Source organism: Scyliorhinus torazame, chromosome 2, assembly GCF_047496885.1.
Source record: "Scyliorhinus torazame isolate Kashiwa2021f chromosome 2, sScyTor2.1, whole genome shotgun sequence".
In the NCBI taxonomy this organism is placed as follows: domain Eukaryota; kingdom Metazoa; phylum Chordata; class Chondrichthyes; order Carcharhiniformes; family Scyliorhinidae; genus Scyliorhinus; species Scyliorhinus torazame.
Window position 1 is genome coordinate 82,705,386 of NC_092708.1, and position 6,000 is coordinate 82,711,385.

Below are 6,000 nucleotides of genomic sequence, written 5' to 3' on the forward strand. Positions count from 1 at the left end.
CGCGTCGGCGGTAGCGGCAACGGTGCCGTCACCAGTGCTCCCAAACTAGTACCCACACAAGACGCCGCCTCTAGCCTCTTCCACGCTGCCCCTCTGCCTCCATTATCCATTTACGGATCATCGCCACATTAGCTGCCCAATAATAACCACACAGATTCGGCAGTGCCAGCCCGCCCCTGTCCCGACTGCACTCCAGAAACACCGTCTTCACCCTCGGGGCCTTGCTCGCCCATACAAACCCCATAATACTCCTGCTTACCCGCTTGAAAAAAGCCTTGGGGATTAGGATGGGCAGGCACTGGAACACGAACAAGAACCTCGGGAGGACCGTCATTTTTTTTGAATATGTTTTTATTAAGAATTTTTCAACAATGTTTTCCACCTTACAAACAACCCCCCCCCCTTGACAAAGAAAAGAAAGAGAACTCGCGTGGCAAGACATGAACATGGCAAGTCAATACGATACAGAACTTCGTACATTGGATTCTTCCCGTACATGTCAGTTTCCGGATCATTCATGTGTTTTCTTGCTCAACGCCCCCCAGAGAAACCCCCCTTTTCCCCCCCTCCCCCCTTTCCCCCCCCCCACCCCCCATGAACGATGTCCCCCCCCCCTGGATTGCTGTTGCTGCTGTCCGACCTTCATCTAACGCTCCGCGAGATGATCTAGGAACGGTTGCCACCGCCTGTAGAACCCCTGCTGCGCAGACCCTCTCAAGGCAAACTTTATCCTTACCAACTTGATAAACCCAGCCATATCATTTATCCAGGCCTCCACGCTGGGGGGCTTCGCCTCCTTCCACATTAGCAAGATCCTTCGCCGGGCTACTAGGGACGCAAAGGCCAGAATGCCGGCTTCTTTCGCCTCCTGGCTCGTCCGCTACTCCAAATAGTGCTAGTTCCCAGCTCGGCGTGACCCGGACTTTCACCACCTTAGATATTGTTCCCGCCACTCCCCTCCAAAACCCCTCCAGTGCCGGGCATGACCAAAACATATGGACATGGTTCGCCGGACTTCCTGAGCACCTCCCACATCTGTCCTCCACCCCAAAGAACCTACTCAGCCTCGCCCCTGTCATATGCGCTCTATGAACCACCTTAAATTGTATCAGGCTAAGCCTGGCACATGAGGAAGAGGAATTAACCCTACTTAGGGCATCAGCCCATAGCCCCTCCTCAATCTCCTCCCCCAACTCCTCCTTCCATTTACCCTTCAGCTCCTCTACCAAAGCCTCCCCCTCTTCTTTCAGGGAGGAGCGTCATCTTGACCGACTGCACCCTACCCGCCAGGGAAAGTGGCAACACATCCCATCTCCTAAAGTCTTCCTCCATCTGGTCCACCAACCGTGTCAAATTAAGCTTATGCAGGGCTCCCCAGCACCTAGCTACCTGGATACCCAGGTATCGAAAGCTCCTCTCTGCCCTCTTCAACGGCAGCTCCTCTATCCCCCTTTCCTGGCCCCCCGCATGCAATACAAAGAGCTCACTCTTCCCCACGTTGAGCTTGCAGCCCGAGAAGTCCCCAAACTCCCTATGAATCCGCAAGACCACAGCCATCCCCTCCACTGGATCTGCAATATATAACAACAGGTCATCAGCATACAACGACACCTGGTGTTCCTCCCCTCCACGGACCAACCCCCTCCAGTTCCTAGATTCCCTTAATGCCATGGCCAGCGGCTCAATTGCCAGCGCGAACAGCAAAGGCAACAGGGGACACCACTGTCTCATCCCCCAGTACAATCTGAAATATTTCGAACTCCGCTGGTTCGTAGACACGCTCGCCACCGAGGCCCTGTATAACAACCTGACCCACCCTATGAACCCTTCCCCGAACCCAAACCTGCTAAGCACTTCCCATAGGTACTCCCACTCCACCCGATCAAAGGCCTTCTCCACATCCATAGCCGCCACCACCTCCGCTTCCCCCCCCCCCCCCCCCCCCCCACCGAGGACATCATAATCACGTTCAGGAGCCTCCGCACATTCGCATTTAACTGCCTGCCCTTCACGAACCCTGTCTGGTCCTCATGTATCACTCCCGGAACAAAATCCTCATAGCGAGGACCTTCGCCAGCAACTTGGCATCTACGTTAAGGGGCGAGATCGGCCTATACGAACCGCACTGCAGTGGGTCCTTATCCCGCTTGAGAATCAGTGAGATCAGCACCCGAGACATTGTCGTGGGCAGAGTCCCTTCCTCCCTCGCCTCATTGAAGGTTCTCACCAGCAACAGGCCCAACGGATCCACATACTTCCTATAAAATTCAACCGGGAACCCATCCGGTCCCAGGGCCTTGCCCGCCTGCATGTTCCCCCCAGGCCAGCCACCTGCTCTTCCTCCACCCTCGGGAACCTCAGTTGACCTAAGAACCGCCGCATCCCCTCTCCCCCCTCCGGGGGCTCTGACTTGTACAGGTCCCCATAGAAATCCCTAAATACCTCAATTATTTTAACCGCACTCCGCACCGTATTCCCCCCCCCCCATCCCTGATTCCTCCAATCTCCCTCGCCGCCTCCCTCTTACGTAGCTGATGCGCCAGCATCCGACTCGCCTTCTCCCCATACTCATACACTGCCCCCTGCATTTTCCTCCACTAAGCCTCTGCCTTGCCCGTGGTCAATAAATCAAATTCCGTTTGGAGGTTCCGTCACTCCCTCAGCAGCCCCTCTTCGGGGGCCTCTGCATAGCTCCTGTCCACCCTTACTATCTCCCCCACCAACCTCTCCCTCTCCATCCTCTCTCTCTTCTCCCTTTGAGCCCTAATTGAAATTAGCTCTCCCCGAACCACCGCCTTCAGAGCCTCACAAACCACACCCACCTGCACCTCCCCATTATCATTGGCCTCTATGTATCTCTGAATGCACCCCTGGACCCGCCCACAAACCTCCTCATCCGCCAACAGTCCCACATCCAGGCGCCACAGCGGGCGCTGGTCCCTCTCCTCAACCCAACCCCAACTCCACCCAGTGCGGGGCGTGGTCCAAAATCGCTATAACCAAATATTCCGTTCCCTCCACTCTTGGGATCAGTGCCCTACTCATCATAATGAAGTCTATCTGTGAATAGGCCTTATGTAAATGGGAGAAAAAAGAGAACTCTCTAGCCCCCGGCCTGGCAAACCTCCACGGATCCACACCCCCCATCTGGTCCATAAAACCCCTTAGCACCTTGGCCGCAGCTGGCCTCTTAACCGTTCTGGACCTGGATCGGTCCAATGCTGGGTCCAGTACCGTATAAAAGTCCACCCCCATTATCAAGCTCCCCGCTTCCAGATGCGGGATCCGACTCAACATGCGCTTCGTAAACCCTGCGTCGTCCCAATTCGGGGCATACACATTCACCAGTACCATCCGGGTCCACTGCAACCTACCACTCACCATCACGTATCGACCCCCATTATCCGCCACAATATTCAGCGCCTTGAACGACACCCGCTTCCCCACCAGTATTGCAACCCCTCTGTTCTTCGCATCCAGCCCTGAATGAAAGACCTGCCCTACCCATCCCTTTCTCAGCCTGATCTGATCTGCCACCTTCAAATGCATCTCCTGAAGCATAACAACGTCTGCCTTCAGTCCCTTTAAATGCGCGAACACCCGGGGCCCTCTTGACCGGCCCATTTAGGCCCTTCACATTCCATGTTATCAGCCGGATCAGGGGGCTACTCGCCCCCACCCCTCCCCCGCCCTCCTTGCCGACTAGCCATCCCCTTTCTTAGGCCAGCCACGTGCCCACGCCTCCCGCACGCTCCAGTCCCCCAGGCGGCGAACCCCCGCCCCAACTCTCCCTTTTACCACCAGCTCCCCTTCGGTCAGTACAGCAGCAACCCAGTTCCACCCCCCCCCCCCCCCCCCACAGCTAGACCACCGTCTAGCCCCCTTGTTCCCCCCATTGCACTCCCGTAAGTCAGCTGACTCCTGCTGACCCCGGCCGCTCCCGCCTTTGCCAACGGCCCCCCGTGTGGAATCCCCATCCCATTCCCCCCCCCTTGTGAGCACCCATCCAGCACCGCCCCTCCCCTCAGACCCTGCCCCCCCCCCCCCTTCCTCAGTGCAGGAAAAACCCCACGTTTTCCACCTGGCCCGGCCTCGCCCCCTATGGCGCAGCTCCTTTCTCCTACAACCTCACCCCAGTTCGCCATGACCCAGGGCCTCCTGCACTCCCCCCTCGCACACGGGGACTGGCCCCTGCAAAACAGTACCGATGCCCACAGACCCACAAAACCCACATATCATATCCACTCACCCATTCCCACTCCCCAGCTTTCCCACACAACGAAAAAACAAACCCAACCCCACATCAAATCCTTAGTTCGAGTCCAACTTCTCGTTTTGTATAAAGGTCTACGTCTCATCCGGCGTATCAAAATAATGGTGGCGATCTTGAAAAGTGACCCACAGTCGGGCTGGCTGCAACAGCCCGAACTTCACCCCCTTTCGGTGGAGCACAGCCTTGGCCCGGTTGAATCCAGCTCTCTCCTTAGCCAGTTCTGCACTCCAGTCTCGATAAATACCGATCTCCGTATTCTCCCACCTGCTGCTCCGTTCCTTCTTCGCCAATCTCAGGACACACTCCCTGTCCATGAAGCGATGAAACCTCACCACTACAGCCCTTGGCGGCTCATTGGCTTTAGGCCTCCTTGCCAGGACTCTGTAAGCCCCATCCAGCTCCAAGGGCCGCGGGAAGGCTCCCGCGCCCATTAACATGTTCAGCATTGTGGCTACATATGCCCCAACGTCGGACCCCTCCACCCCTTCAGGGAGACCCAGAATCCGGAGATTCTTCCTCCTCGACCTATTCTCCAGGCCTTCGAACTTTTCCTGCCACTTCTTGTGCAGCGCCTCGTGCGCCTCCACTTTCACCGTCAGGCCCAGAATCTCGTCCTCGTTTTCAGAGGCTTTCTGCTGCACCTCTCGAATTGCCACCCCTTGGGCCTTCTGGGTCTCCACCAGCTTTTCTATCAACGCCTTCATTGGGGCCAGCATTTCTGCTTTCAGCTCCGCAAAGCAGCTTTTCAGGAACTCCTGCTGCTCCCGCGACCATTGTGCCCAAGCTGCCTGGTCCCCACCCGCCGCCATCTTACTTTTCCACACCAGCTCTCCTCTCTGCTCCAAAACCACTTTTGTAATCGCTCCACTCCTGGTCCACTCCATACAATGCTGGGGGAACATTACTGCTGCCTTCCCACACCAGGAATCGTCGCCCAAGTGCCGCTGGAGCTCCTCAAAAGGGCCCAAAAGCCAGTTCTTGGCGGGAGCTGCCGAACATGCAACCTACCCAGGCATTGCCGCAACTGGAAGTCGGTACACCCGAATCTTAACGTCTTCCCAAGTGCATCACCTCGTCTGCATGGCCCACCTCATATATGCGTTCCTTGTCCAGGAACCGGTGAAATCGTACCACCATCGCCCTCGGCGGCTCATCCCCTGGGGCTTGCGCATCAGTGCCCTGTGGGTCTGATCCACCTCCAACGGCCGGTCAAACGCACCTTCCCCGAGCAGCTTCTCCAGCATTTTCCAACATACACACCCGCATCTTGATCCTTCGATTCCCTCCGGCAGACCCACGATCCGGATGTTCTGCCTCCAAGAACGATTCTCCAGGTCCTCCACTTTCTCCAGCAGTCGCTTCTGCTGATCACGCATCAGCCCAATTTCTGCTGCCATCGAGGTGGACTGTTCTTCATACTCCCCCGCCTGCTCCTCCAGCCTCTGTATCGCCTGTCCCTGGTCTGCCAGTCTCGTCTCCACGCAGTCAACTACCGCCTTGATCGAGTCCACCGCCCAGGCCAGATCCTCCGCACTTTCCTCCCGCTGTTGGGTGAACTTCTCATTTAGGAAGCTCACCAACTGGTCCATCGACCACTGAGCCGACAGTGCCAGACCCTGCCCATCTGCCATCTCTGCTTGCGTTGTCCACACCACACTCACCTCAACCAACTGGGTTGTTTTTTTCCCGGGCACTTCTGAGCCGTATCTCCATAAAGTAGGGGTCAC